Source organism: Sesamum indicum, linkage group LG2 (genome assembly GCF_026168435.1).
Source record: "Sesamum indicum cultivar Baizhima isolate 11 linkage group LG2, ASM2616843v1, whole genome shotgun sequence".
Classification (NCBI taxonomy): Eukaryota; Viridiplantae; Streptophyta; class Magnoliopsida; order Lamiales; family Pedaliaceae; genus Sesamum; species Sesamum indicum.
Genome location: NC_142658.1, coordinates 6,129,614 through 6,156,173, shown reverse-complemented (window position 1 = coordinate 6,156,173; position 26,560 = coordinate 6,129,614). Strand labels below are relative to the sequence as shown.

General features: G+C 33.0%; 1 long non-coding RNA gene across 1 annotated transcript; it reads right to left on the bottom strand.

The window, feature by feature from the left end:
• Positions 1 to 9,148: 9,148 nt before the first annotated feature.
• LOC105155411 (uncharacterized) lies at positions 9,149 to 11,787 on the bottom strand. Its single transcript, XR_847309.2, has 6 exons — positions 11,617 to 11,787; positions 10,446 to 10,722; positions 10,245 to 10,372; positions 9,878 to 10,160; positions 9,693 to 9,797; positions 9,149 to 9,609 (listed from the first exon to the last, which is right to left on the bottom strand). It is a non-coding gene; the product is annotated as an uncharacterized LOC105155411 (long non-coding RNA).
• Positions 11,788 to 26,560: the final 14,773 nt, after the last annotated feature.

The window sequence follows — 26,560 nt, the reverse complement described above, 5'->3', positions numbered from 1 at the left end:
TATGGCGTGCACCATGCCTGTATCTCCATATTCAATGTTCGCCATAATCGAACACCAAGGATTAGTTTCCAAAAAAAAAATTTATAGAGACCTTCACTGAGAAGGCTCTGGTACTTTGTTAAAATCAAGGAATAGAACCGATTGTGCCATCAAAACTCGTAAGGAAGGAGTGCGTTGTGTATTTCTTCAAAAACGGTGATTACAAAGTGCAGAAAAAGTTACAGAAGAATAGTGTTGGCCTTTGTTAAATATTAGAGGAAGATGATGAACAGAACGAACATAAAAATTAACTAAAATAACAGACTTAGGCCACGTCAGCTACAGGTGGCAAACTAAACAGCTCCACATAAGCTAACTAATACAAGCGTGCTCAGTAAATAGAAAGAACGCATTCCATAAACGCGTGTCTTCTTCGAAGTTCTGCAACAGAGATGCATTCAACCAGGATCCTAGGCAGCCAAGGCACCAACTTCATCACCATGACCAGCTCGTTTATGCTTTGTATTCTCAACAGGTTGGGGTTTGTCCTCAGAGAGGGATGGTGCAGAAGGATGATGGAGAGGAAGCAAAGAAACCTTCTGTGGTAGTTGAGGTTCAATTGAAGGTTGAGAGCGTGAGGGGTTGATGGAGAAGGAGGTTACAGCTGACTGTCTAAGAGGAGGAAATTCAGATTGAGAAGGGGTGTTATTGGGTGAGTTAGCTCGGTGAGTATGTTATGAGTTGATTAAGCGAGTTGGAGAAGAATGATTCATGATAGGAAAATGGTCGGAGGAGAAAAGTAATTGGAGAGATGAGTGCTCTAAAAGGCAGCGAGCACAATGGTGGTCCGCTGGAGAGCCGAACGCTGACGATAGAGAAAAGATGGGTTGAAGGTTGCGAACGGGCGGAAGGCTGGTATGAAGATATTTGGCTGTAGAGGCTATGATAGAGGATGGATAAGGGTGCGTTCAAATCGTTAGAGAGAGGCGAATCGAATGGTGGTAGTCTCAGGTCGTGGGTTGTTCAGATTGCGGAGACTCGAGGCGGCGAAAGAAAGGGGAGCTAGGTTGACGCGAACCTTGTTGGCTGCGATTGCGGGCACATATGTGAAAAAGATCCGTAAATGGATAAAAAATTATCCAGATCCAATCTCATACATATCCATTATTTTATAGTTTAGTCCAGGAGTTCGAGTACAGAACTTAAAAAATAAATATATTACATATATAATTAACTGTTAATATATTTATATCCACTGTGAAAATACAAAATTATAAATTTTTTTAAAGTTATAAATTATATTTACACTCCCTCCGAAAATTCATTGTTTATACCTGAACCCTTTTCGTTAGGGTTCAGATGTAAAATGCTAATCTCAACCAAAAAAAAAAAAAAAGTACATAAATTTTTAATTTTGGCCTTCATTTAATATTTCTTTGTAATATTTATATACTTGTAAGAGGATAAATATTATACATATAAACTCAAAAAAGTATATTTGTAATTGTAATATTGTTCATTACCATCTATAAGCTACAAAATCATTTGGCTAAATTCATTTTTGCCCCCCTGTATTTTCTTATATTAACTAAAAAACCCCTGTAATTTAAAAATAGGCAAAAACACCTCATGTATTTTGTTAACCCCTGCAAAATCCTTCCATTAGGAATTGATAGAGTGTGCATTGCACGGGTAACTGCTGCGGTTGCGGATTTTGACGTCCTTGTATGATTTTTTGTTGCCTTCATGACTAAAATGCCCCTATTACGACTATAGCATAGTTTTTGGGCAAATTTTAACTTATTTTTAGCTTATTTTGAGTATTTCCTTTTTCATTTTCATCTCTCTAAAAAATTAAAAAATTTGTTCTAAATATCTTTTCTTTTAAAACACGAAAATATTATATAAAAATTCTTAATGTTTAATAATTTAAATTAAAAAGTTAAATAAAATCACAATACAAAATGTAAATTTCTTAACAAATATGGGTATTAATTAATTATAAAAATTATAAATTTATAACTAATTAAAGATTATACAAGTAAATATATTAAATAAATCATATTTGAATTTATTTACATTATAATTTTTTATTTCAAAATTTTTTAAGAATATCAAAAAATAAAAATATATGTTTTTATACATATTTATATACATTATTATTTTTTATTACAAAATCTTTTAAAAATATATTTATTCTAAATATAAAATACCATGAAAATAAAAATACATTAAAAAGAATAATATACTAAACTTTATTTTCTAAATTTAGATATGTACATGAATATAAATCTTAAGAAATTATAATAATTATAATTTATAAATTATTATTTACGTTAAATATTTTATTATTTATATTATTTAGAAATTATAATAATTATAATTTATAAATTATTATTTACGTTAAATATTTTATTATTTATATTATTTTTAATAAATGATAATTATATTAAATTAGTATTATATGTATTTAAAAGAAAAAAATATAATATATATCAAACAAAATAATTAATTAAATATCTAATAATTATTAATATAATAAATTAAATTATAAATAATTAATATTTTTTAAGGAAAAACTACGCCTTCGCCCTTGTACAGATCTAGGCGACAACGACGTTGTCCTCTTTCTTTTTTCCTGGGCGAAGGCCGAATGTCACCTCTTTTTTTTCAGAGCGATGTCGCCGTCACCAAATCGAGGGAGGGTGGGGCGTGGGTGGGGATGAAATTATTTATTAAAATATTATAAAAAAATAAAAATTACATCTATACCCCAAAATGGGTACAGTTGCAAATCTAAGTACTAACGACTCACCTACTTTTTAGTTTTTCATTTTTTTGAAAAATGTGCCCAAGTCGTTAGTAGCACGCAACTTGGGAACATATTTTTTTTTTGTTAACTTATGTTTATGTTATATTTATAATAATATATACTAATTAATTAGTAGTTATTCTTTTTAATCTTATAATATCACTACAAGAAAAAATGAGATTTGGAATGGGTTTACGAACGGTTTCGTTTTTGTCTTTGGAATAGTTTGCTAGATATTGAACTTATTTGGAACATTTGAAAATCCGTCTTTACAAATGGCATTACAAAATTTTAAGAATGGTTAGGCAAAATCATTCCCATTTGGGATGAAAACTGCAAAACTCTACGAAAATCGTTTCTAATATTAAATTTGTCCAAAAAAATTATTTTTTAATTGGAACAGTTTTACGTTCACGGTCAATCTTATTTAGAAACACATATATAAAATTATTTTAGTAATGGTATTAGGAACGGTCTTTTTGAGTTTGGAATACGTACTTAAAACTGAAATAGCAATGATATTAGAAACGATCAGGCACTATTTAGGAACACTTATTTCAAATGGTTTTAACAATGATATTTAGAACGATCAATGCTGTTTAAAATCACGTGTTTATATCTGTTTTAGTAATGGTATTTGGAACAGTCATTTATTTAGATTTGTAATTTATTTACCATTACTAAAATAATTCCTAATATTTTAATTTTATAATTTATTTATACTTTATAATTTATTCATATATCTAATAAATTGTAATAGATAAATAAATAATAAATTTTAATATATAATTCAATTAATTTAATTAATTTTTAGTTAATTATATTTATAAATTTAATTAATTAAATAAATATGAAAGAATGAAATGTAATAAACATTATGAAACATGAATAATTAAGAAAAAATATTATATTAATATAAAAAATTATCCAATTATAAAAATGAAAAAAAAAAATCTAATCTAAGCCCTCCTCGTGAGCGACGTCCTCATCGTCCCATTTCGAGGCCAAGGGGTCTGTCGGAGGCAGTCTGGAACATCTCTTGCAAAACAAACAAAATTATTAGTACTTTTAACAAAAAATTAATTTTCTAAAAAAATAATATTAATAATCTACTTACTGCCACCTCACCCGCCGTTTTCCTTTTTTTTGTAGCACATTTCAAATAACTCCATCTGCTTGGGCAGCCGACTGAGCTCTGCCTCCTATAAAAGAGAAAAATAGTTAGCATCTTATTTATCAACATTGTCTTTTATTGACAGATGAAGATGAATATATCTAACTAGTTCTACTGGCAAAAATTCACTTGATGGGCTAAACAAACTTAAAGACATGCGTGATCTGTTTGTATGTAGTTACAAAAGAACTATATATTTTAAAAAATATTGGAAATATTATCCTCAATTTGTTTTCTATTTTTAATGATTACGTAATTGTATTTTAATTTGAAATATTACCTTCATATTGTTATTGTTGACATTATTTTATAAATAATATTATTATTCGGATTATTGCTCTAATCTTATAATTATTGATATTATTATGTAAAAATATTATTATTGGGATATTTTCTAATTTTGTGATTGTTGACATTGTTATGTAAATAATGTTATTATTGACAATATTGGCCTAACTTTTGTGCTTATTGACATTGTTGTGTAAATAATATTATTATTGGGAATATTGGTCTAATTTTTATGATTATTGATATTATTATGTAAAAATATATTTATTGAGAATATTGGTCTATTTTGTGATTATTTACATTATTATTTAAATAATGTTATTATTGGGATTATATATTGGTCTAATTTTTGTGATTATTTACATTATGATGTAAAAATATTATTATTGAAAATATTGATCTAATTTTTGTGATTATTTAATATTATTATTTAAATAATGTTATTATTGAGATTATATAATTGTCTAATTTTTGTGATTATTTACATTATGATGTAAAAATTATTTTATTGGGAATATTGGGCTAATCTCATGTAAAAGATAATATAACATCAATTAGCCTAATTGTACAATAAATTGCACATCTGTACAATAAACTTCACCAAAAAAAAAATAAGCAATATGATACAATATGAACAAGAATTGTATAAATTATAGAATTATATAGTAAGTTGCATAAATAATTATATTAAATAATAATTTCATAAATTACACAACTATACAATTAATTTGAAAAACTTACACAAGTTACAGAAAAATATTATATTTCAGTGTGATATATAAATTTTTATAATTGCAGAAATTACATAAAATAAGTTTTTTTACAAATATGTTTTAAATATCACCAAAAGTTTACAGAAAATTTATAAAAAAAATAGAAAATTATCAAAAATGTTAAAAATTACAGAAAATTTTTAAATTTTTAAAAACCTTTTAAATACTTTTAAATTAGAAAAAATTATTACAATTTATAATAATTACAGAAAAATATTTAAATTACCAAAAATTATGATTTTTTAAAATTTCAGAATGTATTATAATTTTAAAAAATTATGGAAAATTATTAGAAATATTTATAAAAATTACAGAAAATTTTTTAAAATCTCAAAATATTAAGAAAATTTTTAAAATTGACGAAAATTTTTGAAATGTTTTTTAAAACTACAGAAGGTATTAAAAACTTCAAAAGATAAAAAAATTTGTAAATTTACAAAAAATATGCTAAAAAGTTTCTAAAAATAACAGAAAAAGTTTCAGTTATATTTTCTGAAAATTTGTTGAGAAATATTTTTAGAAATATAATCTGAAAATTTGTTGAAAAAATGTTTTCAGAAAATGGAGGGAAAATGGGGGGGTGGGGGGAATGAAGAAAAATGGGAGAGCAAAAATGAAGAAAAATGAGGGGGATCACAAAAATAGGGAGGAAAAAGAAAAAAAACAATACTTACCTCTATCAGTGTCAAAGAATGGGTGATGGCGGTTGACTGTGGCGGACGACGTGGGGAGGCGAGAAGTCGGGGAAAGAGAGAGAGGACGAGAGTGAGGGAGAAGGAAAAGAAAAAATTTGCTAAATATTGTATATACTGTTAGAATAGGTGATCAAAAAGTCAATTAAATTGGTCTTTATGTAATCAATTCTGACAATTTCGGTGTAATTGTAACATTATTTATGAATAAAGTGAGTATTCATCATTTGACAATTATATTTGTTGTGTTCACTAATTATATTTATATGCTTAACATCACAACAAAGCCCACAAATCAAATTGTACAACCTATGTAGTTGGGTGGCTATAAAACCAACTTCTGATAGTTATGTTTGAAATGTTCCAAGTCGAGGAACTCGAGACTGGGCATCGAGAGTCCTATTGAGACTTGCACTTAAATTGCATTTCACTGGATGAGTGTTGTGTTTTATCAGCGACACATGTTGGACATCTATGCAATATTAGTGGGTGGTTGACAAGGTTGTCAAACCAACTGAACTGACTGGCAGGAAACTGTCATATGGAAGCCTTGGAGGTTTGGTCGGATAACTAGATCTTCCTGGCTCCAAAAAACCGAAATTAGTCCTCGAACTTGAGGAACTGGTATGGTACTCGAGAGCCTAAATATTCATGCCAACATTCACCTAGTCTCTAATGTCATGGACCGTTGCTAGACGGCCACCCATGGTGACGGGAATTTCTGATTAATAGTTAATTGAAAATAAATTATTAAGTGGGATTTAATTAATCATTGTGTTGGACACAAGCCTAAGTCTAGCTGAGGATAAACCTAAAGAGTCACACACAAATCACTATGGAATTGGTAGAATTAATTTGGAATTAATTTAAGAAGAAACGAATTAATTTAAAGGAAAATATATAAACAATTGAATCATTTATTTAATAATTCATTTGATAGATGGATCAAGAATTAATTAATTCGATTAATTATTTTTTGGGCCTAACACCTTTAAATTAATTAGATTAATTTATTAGGTTTGGCTTAATTAATTGATTAGAATAATTAATTAGTGTTTGGGCTTAAATTTATTTAATTGGATTAAATAAATCTTTGGACTTAATTGGGTTAAAATTAATTTATTAATTATGGTCCAATGGACTTTGGTTGGGCTTGATTTAATTTGTTTAAATCAAGCCCGGTGCATATTTGAAGTTCAAGCCCATCTGGGGGTGGTTGGAGCAAGTTAAGAAAGAGTTGAAACTCCTTATCATGATGAACATGATTAAGTGGTTATTTGTTTTTTTGGGTAAATGTAAGTTTTATTAATAAAACAAGATCGTATAGTACAATAGTACTCAACTGGTGGTTTCTCCCTCGACATGCCAAGGGATACGCTATAATCTATACAACGCACATGAACTAACAGAACGAGATAAATTGACACTGATAATCTCTGTCTAATATCTTCCACAATAATGGTGGCTATGATATTCGGTGGTTGCTCCGTATGCTCAAAGCGTCTCAAATTTCGTTCCCTCCAAATGTGGTAAATGCAAGCAGCCATGAGTGCATGATAAGCCAAGTTAATGATATGTTTTCCTCTCCATTTTCTTGCAGCCCACTCAACGTCCCGTGACCACTCTCTATTAGGCCATTCAAACCGAACAATCTGATGAATCGCTGTCAGGCATCTTCTGGCATAACGGCATCGAAAGAATAGATGAGTATGTATCTCCATTGCGCCCTCATCACATAATATACAGGCGCCTAGGTACGATAGCCATGGTTTATCAGCTGTGGATAGTTTCTCCAAAATCGCAAGCCATAGGATGAAATTATGCCTGGGTATCTTCAGGGAACCCGAGAGTAGTGAAGACCAACGTACCTTGGGTCCTGGTGGGTCCAATAACCTGTAAATAGATGAAACTATAGGTCGTCCCATCTCAAATCGCCAAATGATGCGATCTGTCTCGCCATGAATTACTGGCAGTGCATGCAAAATCTCCAAGCACTCAATGTCCATAATGAGAGGCCAATGCCATTGCCCCTCTATAATAACATTGCTGAGCTTGTCCACCGTCCGAAACCCAAGCATACGTGGACCCTGTGGGAATCTCTCAATAAGGGGACCAAGGTGATGCCATGGATTAAGTGGTTATTTCATCATGGTTGGAGGTTATATGCATGTGTGTATAGAGGCAAACTTGGTAGTTATTGAATTTTGAATTCAATTATATGTGATATACAAAACTACACACATATCCAACATAACCTACCTCATAAACCACTAATTTTGCTATCTTTTTCTCTCTAATATATTCTACTTTTATTTTATATTGAATTGGATTCAAATTGGAACATAAAACAATACAAAAGCACTAAACAATAGTGTTTGTTTGGAGTTATTTTTCTTCTTGTTCTTTGTTCTATCATTAGAAAAGGAACAACATCTATTCCATTTTGTGGTATGGACAACCTAGAGAAATTGTAGTTTTAATTATCAAGTGAACAAAATGGGAAAACGTAAAAGCAATAAAGCACGTTGCTGCTCAACTATAGAAACAAAAAGGTAAAATTTTTGTTTCATCCTTTAGCCACTTGTCTAGCATGTATATATTTGCTATTATACTTTTGACAAACACCAAACGCTCGAAAATTTTATAGAGAACACCCATTTGAACCGATTTTAATTTTTTATTTCACGCTTCCATCGCATTCCCGGGCCATACCGATTCTTTCATATACATTGATTTTTTGAACGGGCTTTGCACTACAAAAATATCATTTTATTGGAATGGATTTTGGAACTGTTCTTTTTAAACTTTGTAATGCATTTTTTTTATAACGGCTAGGCCTACCGCGGGTAAATGAGGCATTAAAAAGTATTTGTAACGTCTTGTACAAAAGCTATTACAAATTGTAATGCATTTTATGACTGTCGGTTCTAGCTGTTACAAAAATAGTAACATGAAAAAAAAAATTAAGTTGGAACGACTTTTGTAATTGTTAGGTTAGATTTGATATAAATGTTATTGTAACGTCACTTGTAACATATTTAGGTATAATTTTGCTAGATATTTGGAATGATTTTTGTAATACTCTTTGTAATTATTTTGTATTATATTTGTATCTATTTTTTGCACTGCATTTCTAACTGTCTTTTGCACTTATTTTGTAATGATTTTTGGAACGGCTTGGTTTTTTAATTTGTAACTGTTTTTGCCACATTTAATGGCCTGAAAATTATACATTTTATTGGCGTATTACAAAACAAAAGACGTTGCAAATGCACTTACAAAATTTATTATTTTTACTATATTTTAATATTTATTTTATTTAATTTTATTTAAATTTGTTTCATATATTTTAAAGTTTATGTACTTTAATATATTTTAAAATTTCTTTTTGTAAAATTAAATAAATAAATTTATAAAAAACACCACATAATATAATAAAAAAATAATTCAATTACAAAATTGTATTTTTACAAAATATCAAAAAAAATCCTAATCTAAATTATTATTTCCAACGACCACGTGTTCGTTGTCGTCTGGTGCCGGGGGATCAACTAGAGGCTCGAGCGCGGGATAATCGGGCCAGTTGCGATCGACACTTCCGATGTAGCGCTCCATTGCCAACATCCGATCATCTATGTCAGGGCGCTGCGGTTGTGGTGGCGAGGGCGAAGGCGAAGGCGAGGGAGTAGTCAACTGGATAGCCTGAGATGGTCCAACAATCGAGTGGTGGGCCTCGAAGCCGAGGCCAAATACTTGACCCCTCTTCCAGCCACCCGCTGCTAATATCCAGACTTGCTGGTCGTCCGAGGCCACAGAGCCTTGTGAAGACAATGGAGGCTCTTCATTATTGTTCTTCTGTCTCTGTTCCTCCATCATCCTCAAGAACATCTCCTACGAATATGTTAAATAATTAGATTAATAAAAGTAATATAAAATTAAAAGAATAAATAACGTAAATTTTTCTTGTTACTTACCGCGACCTCCTCCGCCCTCGGGCTGCTCTACTGGTCGTCCTCCTTCTTTTTGTAGACCTTCTCGAACACCTCCATCTGAGTGACGGGGCATTCGAGTTGTGCCTCCTGTTCAAAAATTAATTTAAAAAATAATTAAAAATAAAAAAATTAAATGAAATTAATAATATGATTTTTGAAATACTTACCATCTTCCACTTGTGCGCACCATTCGATGACGACGGCCCCATGGTAGACGATTGCAGCTGCTTCCGGATTTGCTACCCGATTGACCTTATTTTTGGCCGATTGTTTCTGGAACTTTGGGCTCGACTAAAGCTCCAGGAGTTGGAGCCAGATCTCCTTGGCCAGCCACAACAGTCGGATCAACTGGTTTCGAGCATCAGCAAACTGCTGCCGCAGGAACTTCCCCGCCTACGACTTGAGGAGTTTGATCATGCTCTCGTTGTTGTAGTAACACGAATATGACATCTGAAAATTTGACAAATAGAAAAATATAATTATTTGATAAAAAATTATAAATTTCAATTAAAACTAAAATAATATTATACTTACCCTCAATTTTCTGGAACCAGAATAGATGATGCTCTTATGGGATGTGTGATATGTTGGCCTAGGGATGGAGATAATGCCTTTTGACTGCATTATTGATAGGCGTGTGAAACTCGCGGTCGGACCTCAAACTAATAATTAAATATTAAAATCAATTCAAAATAAAAAAAATATTAAATCAATTATCCAAATTATTATACATACCTCTCATCCCGGAGGCTGATGATGGTCATGGTGGTGGTGCATTGCACGGCCTCGCCGAGGCCTGTGTACTACTAGCCTCGGCCGCTGCACCTTACCCCACTGAGGGGGAGTCTTCAGGTATCGGCGGGGACTTGGAGACTTTCTTCGAGGATGGGGCCAGCCGGAGGTGCATCCGTTAGCTCATCTTGGGGAAAGCTGGGAGGGCCACGGTCGCAGCGCGACCATAGCCCCGACAACGACCTCAATTCAATGGTAGCAGAGCATTGATCATCATTATCTACAATTTAAAAATTATTAATATTCAAAGCAGATAATTGTATTTTATTATTGAATAAATTAAATTTATTCTTAATTTACGTAATAATTGCAGTAAGGTCCATATTTTTTTGAAATGCATAATTTTGCTAAAAATTGCAATAAAATCCAAACTGCGCCTAAAATTATATTAAGGTCCTCTAATTTCCTAAAAATTTTATTTAGGTGCATAATTTTCCTAAAAATTGTATTGACGTCATTAATTTTCTAATAATTTCATAAAATTCCTATTTTCCTAAAATTACATTAAATTCCTCTAATTTCCTAAAAAATTTTATTTAGGTGCATAATTTTTCTGAAAACTGCATTGTAGTCCTTAAATTTCTAAAAGTTTCATAAAAAAATTATTTTTCTAAAATTACATTAAGGTCCTCTAATTTCATTAAAATTTCATTTAGTTACATAGTTTTCCTAAAAATTACATTGTAGTCCTTAATTTTCTAATCATTTTATTAAAATTCCTATTTTCCTAAATTACATTAAGGTCCTCTAATTTATAGAAAAATACATTATAGGTAATAAAATTACATATAAAGTTGAGAAAATTACAAAAAATTATTAGAAAAATGCATAAATTTATAGAAAACTTTAGAAATTTACAGAAAATAAAAAATAAAAAATTATAATTTTTTTAAAATTACAGAAATAAAAAAAAGCTTCAGAAAATTATCAAAACATTTTGAATTTCTTTTTAAATTATAGAAATTAAAAAATCCATAATTTTTTTTTGTAATTAAAGAAAATAAGAAAAATTACAGAAAATGTATAAAAAAGATTCAACATTTAAAAAAATATTACACACATTTAAAAATTCAAGAAAAAAATTACATAAAATTTAAAACAATAAAAAACTTACCTGGTAGGGACGGCCGAAGATGGTGGTATCTGGTGGTGGGGACAGTAGAAGGGAGCGAAAGAGAGAAAAAAAAAGCAAGAAAGAGAAAGAGAGAGGCGTTGAGGCAGGGTGTCGTGCAGTAGAGGCGGTGGGGCAGGCGGCGGTGGGGAGTGGAGAAAGAAAGGGAAGAAGAGGAAGAAAAAAAAATATGCAAGTATTGTATATATATATATAATTTTGGAACGGCAATGGATGTTCCAAAAGCCCTTCCAAAGAGTATTATAAAATTCAAAAAATAGTTACAAAAGCCATTACAAATTCTGTAGTGTAAGATATCCATTGAAAAAACCGTTATGAAAACCTTTACAATGTAATGATACGGCGTCGTTTTGCTAAATTCAATTACAAAAGTCGTTACACAAGCCGTTACAATAAATTAATTAATTTTATTGAAAATTATTAAAATAATATGTCGTTTTCGACAATTTGATATTGTGGAAATGTATAATTGTACTGGAACAATATAATTGAAATGCATTAAAAAAACAAAAAAAATTATTTGACATTGATACATGTACGCAGTATGCAAGAAATTTGTATATTCATAAATGCTAGTATTATATTGATGTAACTGTCATCTTACAATATTGAACTGCATGGCTTAATCGGGTTGTCAAAATTACAATCAAACCATCAATATGATCTCACTTACCAAAAACTCTATTCGGCAACGTAATACGGATTTCAACATATCGTTCCTGCAACGTAATAATACACATTCAAAATGGTGTATTTATAAATCAGGCCATATGATTTAAAATCATACCGTTTGATATGATTTAATTGGCACATACTTGTATATATTTAAATTTGGTATGAAGGTGCCTGGATGTAAAGAAATCATATTTTTCAATTTGAATTTATGAGACTCATTTTTCGCAACTACTTTTGTAAGAATTTGTATAATTTATCATTGTAACAGACTTTGTAATGACTGATCAAAATTAAAATTCCTACCTATTTTTTTATTTTCATTTCAAAAATTTTACTTTCTAACGGATTTTGTAACGACTTCTCAAAATTTGCCCATTACAAAATTTCATTTTCCGCCAGTTGACAAAAGTTGACCGTCTTATTTTGTAATGGCTTGTGTAACGATTTTTAAATAAATTGGCCATTCCAAATAATAATTTTTTTGAAAAAATAAAAAAAATTATAATTTTTTTTTAATTTACAATATTGCAATAGAAAATATTTTCATTAAAAAAATATACATTATGTAGCCTCGTATTAAGTCTCGTAGTCCTTGAAGTTATCTTCATCATCTTATTCATCTTCATTATCAGTTTCACCAGCTTCAGTCCGTGAAGTACCTGCAACTTGCTGGTGTGCAATCGAAAGATCGACCACAATTTGTAAACAAGTGGGATCACGTAGATCGTACGACTGATTGTCCGTAGCAACTTCAGGGACTGGTACGACTTGCTCCGGGTGATATGTGATGTCAATCCATTTGGACTCATAAACAACTCTCCGAGCCTTGATTTTGCAGACAGCCATCTAATTCGCTTTATTCCTCTTCATACTTGGTGTAGTACACATGTACTGCTTGTTGTGCAAGTATGAATGGCTCATCCTTTTGGTACACCTTTTAAACTCATGCCTCTTATTGGATCGACTCAATGACACTTGAATAGAACGATGTGCAAGTTCAGAATAATTACATATGTCAATTGAATGATCTCTTCGATGATTCCATAGAAGTCATTGTCCTTGTGTATATACGATGAACTTTTGACACACGCCCCACAATTCATTGTTGACTTGTCATGGTTGTGACATTTTGTCTAGACGTTGTACTCATTCACAAAGTAGCAAGGCACTGACGTGACTTCTGCACTTAGACCCCAATAATGACACTTCAGGAGCTCATGGTCCGTGTAGTTTAACTCGGGATATACCTGTGCATTCATATATTAATCAGATATTTTGAACTTGGACACAACGTACGTTTAGAAAATTAAAAAAAAATAATTAACTTATATGCATTTGAACCAATATTTGAACTCAGTCGACATAAGTCAATCAATAATTGGGTCAGCCGAATGGTGGTACTGATACAATTCATTTAGGTATGACCGATAGATATATTAATCACATAAATGTTATGTACATACATGCATACACAAATTAACATAATATGGCGTGACTACTTCACAGTTGGTCAAAATGTACGTCTCCATGATGTGCCATTCTGCTCCACTAAGCTATCTGCTCTTCGAGGCCCCACTAGCTCTACCACGGTACATTTTAGCAGCGTTGCTCGTGCACTCATCATTCCTATGAGGCATGCTTCATTTGGAAGGCACATCCGAGTCAAAGTACTGTGAAGAAAACAAACTGATTTTCTTGACAATGTATGCCTTGACAATTGATGCCTGGGCATGTGCTTTTTTTTTTTTCACCTTTTCTTCAACTCACGTAGGAACCTTTAAAATAGGTACACCCACCTGTATTGCACTGACCCCCTTCCACGAGCTTCATACAGCAGATGCACAATAAGGTGTTCCATCAAGTCGAAAAAAGCTGGAGGAAATATCTTCTCAGGTTGGAGTTTTTCTAACTCATGAAGCTTGGCGACATCAAGCGTGGTCGGGCATATGCTTTGGAATAAAATACTAACCTCTGTTAAGGCACTCCATACATGTTTAGGAAGCATCTCACAAAAGGCGGTCGGGATCAATTTCTGCATGAATAAGTGACAATCATGGCTCTTTGTGTCGTGCATCCGCAATTCCGTCATGTCAACACAGCACGCAAGGTTAGACGTGTAGCCATTAGGAAATTTAAGGCCACAAATCTATTCAAATATCCTCCTCTTCTGCTCCTTCGTCCGGGTATATATTGCTTTAGGCATAACGTTCAGTCTATGTTCGTCCAACTCAAGCTCCGGTGATTACAGATAATCTTCATATCCCTAAGTGCATTCAACTTATCCTTCGTCTTTTCGTTGATGTCCATGACCTTGTCGAATATATTTTCAAACACATTTTTCTCAGTGTGCATGACATCAAGCTTTTATCGGATCAGATGCATAGACCAGTATGGAAGATCCCAAAAAATGCTTTTCTTCGTCCACTTGTGGTCGCTACCATAGCCGGAAGGGAGTGTCAACAGCAGGACTAATGTCTGCAACCCCATCCAGGATTTGGTTTCCTGTCAGCCTTGGATGTGCAACCTTATGTTCGACACGATTCTTCGTGAAGGCTTTCTTGTTCCTTCAGTAAGGATGCTTCTCAGGGAGGAACTGTCTGTGGCAGTCAAAGTAGCACGCCTTCCTACTGTGCTACAGATGGAATGTCAATACTTATGGTGAGGTGCAAAATCGTTTGTGCAAAGGCCCAGCCGAACATTATGCGACTCTTCTACAAAATCGGGATACATCCGATCAAAATTCTTCCAAGCCTTGGCATCGGATGGATGACACATTAACTCCTCCTCCATCGAATGTGTGGCATGCCATGTCATGTGCTCGACAGTTGCCCTCGAAAAATACAACTTCTGCAGACGGGGAGTAAGCGGCAGGTACCTAAGGAGTATACGGGGACTTCTTGCGGCGTGGGTCTTGCCCTCGGGTCTGCTTATACCTAGCTCCCCACAAAACTTGTAGTACTCCAAACCGACGTCGTCTTCCAGTATAACATGCACCATTCTTACATGCATTGATCTTCTCAACGGGTAAACCTAAATCCTTTATTAACGTTTTCGTGCTATAGTAATCTCTCAGCATGGTATTCCCGGGGGAAATATTTTACTAGACCACTCGGATATTCAGTCATATGATTGCTTAGAAATATGGCCATCTATCTGATATCCACCAACTTAGCAACAATTGCTAATTGAGATTGCATGCAACCGTTCCACAACTGCTGGTCAGCAGCATGCACTATATTGTAAAACCGGTTTGCCAACCCTGACTCATGATCGTAGGGGCCATCGCCATAACAATATGAAGAAGGATAGACATCAATAATGTAGGACCTCATACTATCATTAGGCATAACATCGTCAGAAGAAGAAAAATAACTCAGTCCGGTTGCATAAAAAACCATCCGCTGCGCCCAATCCATATGTTGTTCATCACTCCAGTATGAATAATTACACTCGACATAGGCAGCAGGGGTTTGCTCCTCAGGTACTGGAGGGACAGTCACAGTGTCAAAATACTCTTGCACCCTATCCTCGCCATGAGAAGTCCATTTATAATATTTTGGTATAAATCCTCGCATACACAAGTAATAACTAACATCGTTGGGTGTTTTGAACTTTGTGTTTTTGCATTTTTGGCAAGGACACCTAATTTTATCTCCATTCATATGTCCATTCTAACCCTTTGCCCATTCTCTGAAAGTCTTAAGCCCATCCTCAAACTCCAGTGTCAAACCTGCCCTCCCTAGGATGTTCTCATTATATATCCATCTTCTCAATTCTCGTAACGTGATGATATATATATATATCACTGTATTCACACATAAAATATTTAATTAATTTTCTAATTTGACGACCTACATATTTATAAATATTACGGTACTACGTACACTATTTAGGAGAATACATATAATTAATATGATATAAGATTAATAAAAAATCATAAAACTAAAATAAGTAAATTTACTACAATTAATTTAATTAAACACAATAAAGTATTAAAATAGTCTCTGTTACCTGGTCAACCAACTTAAATGATGATGAATACTAGTTGCCGGTCCAAAGTTTGAGTAATAATCTACAAGCTAGTCAAACGTATATGCACGAAAATCAGAGTGTTGAGAGTCTTTGTGGTTAGTATAAAAAATTTTACAACAAATGAAATGAAATTAATATATATACGTTTTTTTGTAATGACTTTTGTAACAGCCTTTGAAACGCCAAAGGTAGTCTTTGAAAATTAGCTGTTAGAAAATGTAGCCATTATTTTGTAACGGCCTTCACAAAAAAAAATCCCTAATGTGACAGTTCTTGTAACATCGTCTTTTCGTGTACTTTGAAACGATTTTTTCCACTGCCGTTGTAACTGCTTAATATCTAAAAAATTATCAGTTACAAAAATAGTTAGCCATTACAAAAACCATAGTTTAGGCACACACCAAATTTGTAGCGGGTGTTATAATGGTTTTGGCCGTTACAAAAGATTTCTTTTTTATTATCCACTTAATGATGTCAGCATGTCCAATCCATTACGAAGGTCGTGTATATGGTTGTTCCGAAAAAGCTGTTCCAAATTCTATCTCTTTTTGTAGTGTTGGAACGAGCAATTTTTTAAAAATTTGTTCGGAATAACCAAGACGATGTCTTTTCAGTTGACGAGCACTTTTAACAATAACCATTCCTAAAACAAAATCAATGTCGTTTAATCCAGAAATGATGTCGTTTATTAGCATTTTTAACAAAACCGTTCCTATTTTTAAGAAACTTGTTCCTAATTCTGAGCCAAAATTATTTTTACTAAATAATTAGAAAAATAATTAATGTAGAAAAAATCATCGCAAACATGTTAATGATCAGAAAAAATTAGACCATAAATAAATTAAGGCTATTGGAAACATATAATGCTTTGAATTAAATTGATACATGTTCAGAAGATCAAGTATATTTGTATATAGGGAAAAAAATATTTGGTCCATTAACTTTGTCCGCGATTAATTTTAGTATACTAACTTTCGTTGTTATCACATTTTGACCAATAGTTAACAGAAATGGGTCAATTAAGCACGGCGGCGAACGGAAATTGGATTTTTGCCGAAAAATAGCATGTGCAAGGCACATGCTCTTTAATTTGGGGATTTTTAGTCCCATGTGGTACTATAGGGTTACATGGCACTTGAGGTGGCAATTTTTGGAGGGAAAAATATTAGTTTTTCCTCCCAAAGCCAATTACCAACTAGTAAAAAGGGAAAAATAATTCCCATTGAGGGATGAGTCTCTCATCACCACCATTTTTGTAGCAAAAATTTTAGATTTCACACAATAATAGAGTAAATTCGTAAAAGAGGGGAGAGAAATTAGGGCTTCTAATAAATTAACAGCAAACATTATATTAGGTCTTGTATGGTTAACAAGATACATTAGTGCTCCAATTGCGCTAAGATATGGTACTTTAGGATCAAGTAGTTCTTCATCACTTTCTTGAGCTCTAAAAGGGTCCTTCTTCACATCTAATGATCGTACGACAATTGGGGTGCTCAATGAATGTGATTTGTCCATATAGAATCGCTTTAACACCGTTGCGATATAAGCTTCTTGATGCACAAGAATTCCATTTTTAAATGTTCAACTTGCAATTCAAGACAATATTTTGTTCTTCTTAGATCTTTCATCTCAAATTCTTTCTGAAGCAGTTTATAGCCTTTGGAAGCTCTTCTGAGTTCCAATATGTTTAAGTCATCAACATAAACTGCAATTATAATGAATTCATTTCCAGATATTCTCATGAAAATACATGGACAAGGTGGAATCATTTTTATATCCTCCTTTAAATCATCAATGAGACGATTATACCATATTTGTCCTCATTACTTCAACCCATATAGGGATTTATTTAATTTGATTGAATAATGCTCTGGAGAACATGAAATGTATGTTTCTCGCAACTGAAATTCTTCAAGGAGTTTCATATAGATATCATTATCAAGTGAGCCATGCAGATAGGCTGTAACGATATCTAGTAGAGACAAATCTAGTCGTTTTGGTACTGCCAGACTAATTAATTATCGAAAAGTAGTTGTGTCCACCACAGGAGAGTAAGTCTCTTCATAGTCAATACCAGGTCATTGCGAAAATCCTTGAGGAACAAGTCTTGCCTTATATATGACAATTTTACCTTGCTCATTTCTTTTTCCCACAAATGCCCATTTGTATCCCACTGGTTTTATATCTTTAGGTGTATGAACTACAGGTGTAAAAACCTTTCGCTGTGAACGCAAGTTTAATTCTGCCTCAATTGCGTCTTTCCATTTTGGCCAATCATTTCTTTGTCTACATTCCTAAATAGACTTTGGTTCATGATCCTCATTATCATGTATTACATTAAGTGCTACATTATATGCAAAAATATCATCGACAATAACTTTGTTTTGGTTCGGACATATTCCACTCAGGACATAATTCATAGAGATCTCTTCATTTTCATGAATTTTAGGTACCTAAGTTTCTTTTGGAACTGGCATATTATGTATGCTTGGAGAATCTTCTGCAATTGTATTCCTGATTTGGCCATCCTGATCATAGGTCATTTTCTTTTTCGAGGATTTCTGTCTTTGGAACTGATAGGCCTACCTCACTTTAGGAGTGCTTTTTAGGCTCATTTGCAATTTTAGCTTGTCCGACAGGGATATCTATTTTTATCGGAGCATTAGCAACTGGAACATGAGATGTAGTTACTCTTTTTGGGTTAGTAAATGCATCTGACAGTTGATTAGCTAAACTTTGCAAATGAATTGTCGTTTGAACTTTCAGTTCACTTTAATTAGTACGAGGATCAAGACGAGATAATGATAATTCATTCCAACTAATTTTCTTTTCCAGCTGCTTACTCTCCACAACTAAGATTGGGAAATATGATTCATCAAAATGACAATAAGCAAATCAAGTTGTAAATAAGTCTCCTGTCAATGGTTCAAGATACTTTACAATGGATGGAGACTCAAATTCAACATAAATTCCCAATTTCCTCTAAGGACCCATCTTAGTGCATTGCGGTGGCGCAATTGGAACATATACTGCGCACCGAAAAAGTCTTAAATAGGAAATATTAGGTTCTTGACCATAAACCAGTTGAAGGGGAGAGAACTTGTAATAACTTGTTGGCTTAATGCGAATTAGTGCTACTGCATGAAAAATAGCATGTCTTTAACAAAAAGTGAAAAGTTTTGACCTCATAAGCAATGGTCTTGCAATTAATTGCAGACGCTTAATGAATGATTCTGCAAGACCATTCTATGTATGAACATGTGCTACAGGATGTTCAACATCAATTCCGAAAGACTTACAGTAGTTGCTGAAAGTATGAGAAGTGCACTCTCCAGCATTATCAAGACGTATTTTCTTAATTGGATTCAGGAAAATGTGCTCGTAATCGAATTAATTGAGTAAGCAATCTCACGCAAACACCATGTTATGAGATGATAATAAAGACAAATATGACCATCTAGTTGATGCATCAACTAAAACCATGCAATATCAAAATGGTCCATATGACAGGTGGATTGGTCCACAAATATCCCCTTGTATACGTACCAAAAATGTTGGAGATTCATTGTCTATTTTTGTTAGTGATGGTCGAATAATTAATATTTTTTTACAACAAGGAACACATAAGAAATTATTAGATTGAAGAATCTGTTGGCTCTTCAATGTATGTCCAGATGAATTCTTTATTATTTTAGCATCATAATTGATCCGAGATGGCCTAACCGGTCATGCCAAACAACAAACTTATTATGATTTATAAACTTCTGGTTTACAATAACATGAGTTTCAATTGAACTAATATATGTGCAGTACAATCCGGAAAAAAATGCCGTAATTTTTTCAATATGCATTTCTTCCCCAAGATCACATTTGTGATATAGAGATACTCAATATTATCTTCATTTGTTGTCTCAATATGACATCTATTTTGGCGGATATCCTTAAAACTTATAAGGTTTATTTGAGACTTTGCGTTTCACCGAGTAACAATACATTAGCTCTTCCGGAGCCCTCAATTAACTTTGCACTACTGGGTATAGTAGTAACATTGGCTTCTTGTATTACTAAATAAGAGAAGTACTTTTTATCCTTAAGTATTGTGTGAGTTGTGGCACAATCAGCGAGGCATTTATCTTGGTTATTGACATTGGAGCTAATCAAAGAGATACTTATTCTTGATTAAAACATGACAAAAATATTAAACTAATATTAGAATATGCTATAAATGATACAAAATATGTAAATAAGTTCTTTATTATCATAGACAACATAGTGGACACAAAATTCATAATACTAAACAAGAATATGAAAATTCTTGTAAATACTTCCATCACCAATCAGGCGATCAATTTTTTTATTTGAATCAACAAAACAATCAACAACGTCTATATGAGTTATATCAATATATCCATCACTCTCGTCATCAAAAAATTTGTTTCAATATTCTATTTCTTATTTTCTAGTGATTCTTGTTAAAGGTCAACAAGATGCTTTGGTGTACGACAGATACGAGACTAATGACCGTTTCCACCACAACGGTAGCATGAAATCTCCACATGCTTGCTAGTTTGCCCCCTGTTTTCTCTCTCAGGTTTTCCTTCACCATTTTCTCACTTATGGTGGAAAGATATATTCTTAGAGTTACCACCATGCTATCCACGTCCATGACTATGGTTACGGCCACGATATGGTTCATGATTATAGTGATTGCTTGTTGCTACATTCACTTTAAGGAATGGAGTAGAACCAGTTGGTCGGGACTCGTGATATTTTAGTAAAAGCTCATTATTTTGTTGAGCAACAAGAAGACAAGAAATAGCTCAGAATATTTTGTGAAACCTTTTTCATGATATTGCTGCTGCAGGAGCATATTGGATGCATGGAAGGTGGAGAATGTTTTTTTATAACATATCAGCATCAGTGATTTTTTTCTCCACACAATTTTAATTGAGGATTTATTCTAAATATTGCAGAATTTTACTCACTTATCGTTTTAAAATCCTGCAATCTCAAGTGCATCCAATCATAGCAAGCTTTTGGAAGAATTACAGCTTTCTGGTGGTCATACCTTTCTTTCAAATTACTCAGTATAACAAGTGGGTCTTTTACCGTAAGATACTCAATTTTTAATCCTTTATGGAAGTGGTGATAAAGAAAAATCTTAGCTTTGGCCTTCGTTACCTTCCTTGATAGTATTTTCAAGACCATTTGCATCCAAATGAGTTTCAGCATCTAATGCCCAAGATAAATAATTCTTCCCCGTAATGTCAAGAGCCATAAAGTCAAGTTTTGCAAGGTTCAACATAATAGTACTATCATAAAATTAATAACTAGATAGTTGTGACATGCGTATAATATACCATAATTAACATGTGTTTCACATTATAATATTATCTTCAAAATGAATATATCACATGTTTGTAAAAGATATTGTAATAAACTACAATTGATGAAAATAAAACATGTAAGTAATAAAACATTTTACTAGATATGTTACTTTAGAGATATTACCTTTGAAAATTAAATCTTATTACAAAGATCTCCTTGATGGTTAGATGGAGCTTCTTGAAAATGCAGAGTTTTTGTGCTAATAACATATTATGAAACTTGTATAATATTGCAACAATATGAGAATTTGAAGCGAGAGGGAAGAGAGAGTATTCTTATAGCATTTCACTATATCATCATAAAAAATAAAATGGCCTATTTGTAGGGTCCAAAATTACAACAAAATGTCTCATCTTTGATGAGGGGAGATGAACAAAAAAGTTTACAATTTATGGTAGAATGTAAAGAGGATAGGAGATGAAGATGAACATCCACAACTTTTGAATTTCTTAATATTCATAACATATTCCATTTATCAAATCATTCCCCCCATTAGGGATAATTACACTCCCTCTCCTGAGATTTGGTGTACTTATATATAGATCCCTTGTGGTTTGGTAAATTACATCTAGCACCCTTAAAGTTTACTTGTATCTAACAAATAAGTCATTTTGTTAGCTAAAATTCATTGAATTTATTGATATTAACAAAAAATAAATGAAAATTGATATTTACCCTCGATTGACTTATTACTAACTTGTTGCAGGTCAAATAATTTTTTTTCGATTATATAACTACCCTTATAACAGTGAAAATATATCTTCTTACATGTATTAACGCGTGAAGACGTAGGAGGGTGCTTTGGTCATAACAAGATTTCTTTGATCTTCAATAAATTAATAATAAGTCAATCGAGGACGAATGCGAACTTTTTTATGATTTTTTGTTAATATCAACAAATTTGATAAATTAACTGATGGAGTTATTTGTTAGATGCAAGCAACCTCAGGGTTATTAGATATAATTTTTCAAATTATAGGAGATTTACGTGTAATTACACCAAATCTCAGAGGAATGAAGTGTAATTATCCCTTTTTATTATTTATGTATTATTATTTAACACTTCATAGAAACTTCTTGCACTATTTATTAATAGAGTTGATCATCCCTATTGGTAGAATGAAAGAACCCTTTGCATAGAGGTAATTATCATACCAAGTACTATTTCTCCCTTTTATTTTTTTATCATGTCAAAAAGACTTCCTTATTAAGGCGACCAACAGAGTCCTATCGGCCTAAGTGTTTATCTTTTTTTTGAATGGGAAAGCAATAAAATTTGAATTACTAACAAAAAAAATCATACAATAACAGAGCCTATTTACAAATAACTATCAATTGTGAGCTCAAAACCCGTCAAACAAAGCATAAGATAGAATGTTATAAACATTAAACACACCCATAACTAACCATTGACAGCACTACTGACTATGAAATCAAACCAACCTTCAGCTTCACTAGAGCATGCATCCTGATATTGCTATCAAAAAGATGATGCATCTCGGACCACTTTTCTTGGATCATGCTCAATGCATGAGAAACCTTGTCTTATCCTTCCTGTGTAACTGCGTCACTACCGCTGAAACCCAAGCTATTGTGTTCCTCCCACCGAGGTCCCAATATGGGGCCACAAAATATCCGATAAGGCCCATACCGACCTAGCAAATGGACCCTCCAGTAACATGTGTTGCAAAGATTCTAAGGCTGCTGCACCAAACACACATTGAGTTTCCACTTCAGCCCTTCGTTTAGCTAGATTTTCCATGGTTTTCGTGGGTTGGAAGCAAAGTCACCAGATTTGAGTCTTGACTTGTGGAGGCACTGGTAACCACCACAATCTCCGCTAGAAATTCTTGCATCCCTCGGCTAAATGTAGGAACTCACGAGAGGAGGAAACAACTGCCCGAGCCTCCAACTCCTTAGCCACCTCACGGTTTCTCTTAACCAAACACAACCTGCTCTTTCTCGGTTTCCCTACAACTTGAACCTTATTGATGAATAAAGACCAACATACAATCCACACGCTCAACACTGAGATGGTCTAGCCCCAAATGGAGCCTCCAAAAACTATTACTGAAGAAAGTAACGACCTGACACCACACCTAGAAAAGAATCTAGCTGTGTGATAAGTATCCATCCTTGTTTCGCTAAAAGTACTATACCTTCAAGTCTTAGATTCCCGATCATCCAATAACCAGCGATTGACACATCTTTTTCCATACTACTCGACGAATCCTTTTTCGCCCCTGCAATGCCACCAAAAATTCCCATTGCCGACTCTAAATCTTTCAACAAATGATCCAGTAACCTGAAACACAACATAGCATAGGTTGGTAAGGATTGGAGAGCAAACTTGATTAGTACCTGATAGGATCGCATTTTGTGCTTATTTCATGTTATATTTTGACCTATTTTATGACCAAAATGCTCCTAATTAAATATTATTTTGCAGCATTAGGACAAATGAAATGAATAATGAAGAAAAGAACTAAAATGAAAATTCGGACAAGACTCAAACTCGATTTTTGGCAATAATTTGGAGCTGCTTGGACTACCTTTTGATGAATGAGGAGTTTAGAGGTGTTACAAGACCCATTATTTGTAAATAGGTTAAAAATCTTTAATAGTGTAGCCTAACACTAGATTGACTATAGACCCACTGGGGTCTCAGTGAGTGCATATGATTGGACTTGTGATCATCCAACAAGGGTGTGTTAGGCTTTATTTTGTGTGTGAGGCATCTATTTGTTTATGAATGCTTTATTTAAATATTGGATATTTATCACATGCAAAATACGTAATGTGATGAGGTCTCGGCCTTAAAACCCTAATAAGCTCTCACTTGGTTTATCCAAGTTAATATTAGGCCCATAGCATATATAAATATAACAATTAATCCAAGCCTTCCATCTATAGCAATGTAGTGAGGAAGCTACTTTCACCCAATCATGGTCTCATGAATTGTGATATGTTTAGAAAAAAAGAAAGATCTATTGTTATGAACAAAGAAATAAGCTCCTGTTATCCTGCCTTATGAGTCTTGAATACAATATTATAATAATCTACTAAATATTTTCTGTTTAGTTGAAGATGTTTAACAATCTACTAATTGTAATACTTGTTGATAAATTTGATGAAATCAACTATACCAATTGCCTGATAAGTACAAGGATTGTCCTCAATTTCGTAAACTAGACCTATATTCTGTATAGTCTCTTCCTCGGACTTTTCCATAGATGAGTATAGCCGAAAGGTCCAGAACTTCGTACATACTGACCTCAATGACTAACGAGGTCCAAATAGAGTATGAAAGGCATAAATGATGTCAAGTCAATAATGCTCTGTATGAAAGATACTTTTGCGGTACCAGATCGACATATTATATATGATGCGATGAATGCATTATTCGGCTCTAGAATGACAGAAAAGTCGTTTGTACAAGAGCATGGAGTGATGATGCTATCTTTGTGAAAAAGCTTAAAGATCTCCAGGTTGATCTTGGAAAGGAAGAGATGTATTGGTCCAGTAGGAGGTAATGATTGAAAAATTTGTGCTGTCGGTACTAGTGGGAGAGACTTTGACCTCTGAAGTGAAAGGCAAAGCTATTGGATGTCGGAAGAGGAAGAAGGTTGAGACATTGCGAACCACTATTAGCACTTCGAGTGTTCTTGTTACACCAAAAGGCGAAGGAAAACGAAATAGGAAGAGAGCTTGGTAGTCAAGGACCACAAATGATTTTGCATCTTCTGCTGAGAAAAGGGACATCAGAAGAGGGAGTGTCCAAGCTCCTCGCTGATGAAGGTATATTTGAATTGAATGTTAACATAATTAATGTTTTACTCCTTTGTATTCGGTACCAATTTTTGATAATCTGTAAATGGTTTGGAGGTGGTGATGAGGAGTAGAAAGCCAAAACTGACGGTCCTCGGGTTGTTGCTGCAAAGACTAGGACTAGTTAGGCTTAGCAGTGATAATATTACGATAGTTTTTATGTAACCTAGCACGGACAAAGTATACTTTTATTTATTGTTGGACTATTTTTTACTACATTTTTTTTTATCAGTGAAGTTATTTATTTAACATAGAATGGAGATTCTTGTCTGCTAGGTTAATACATAAAATAAAACTATATGATATTAGATTATTTATACTAAAGAAAAAGATTGAAAATGGATAATCAAGATAAAAGTTATAGTTTTGGTAGCTCAATTTTCTCTAGATAAGGATAAGGAAGATTGGTAGATTCAAAAAGTCTAGACAGAGACAATTTGGGTCTACTAGTTTACAAAACCTTTCTGAGAAGGAGAAATACAATAAAGCTCTTTGTGGAACAAAGTGGACTAGCTAGCAATCTATTGGGTTGGATCCAATGAGACATTTGTATGTTACTACACAAGACCAGTATAGTAATCACAAGTCTAAGGACCCTCGGGAGATTTAAGGAGTTAGATTTGGAGTGGAGAACCAAACTAGTTGCAAAATTAATCTCTTGGCTCATATTAAGGCATCATGTATTTAGTGGGAGTTCTTGAATACTTAAATGAGAATGAAACTCTCACTATTGAAATTCTTCCTTAAACGACCATGGTGGAACGGTCTCTAATAAGGGAGAAAGCGAACTTAGTTGGACTTCAATCGATCTATTTTTCGCTGAACCACTGTTGCTTAGATTGCAGGACAAACCTTTATCCTACAGAAGTACTTGAGTTTGCACAATAGCCCTACACATTATTATTACTTGGTTTAATGTAGCTTCTTTCAAACATCATTATTCATCATTTTTTGTTATCCTACTGACTATATTCCAGTCCTCGGAGGCGCGACCAGAATA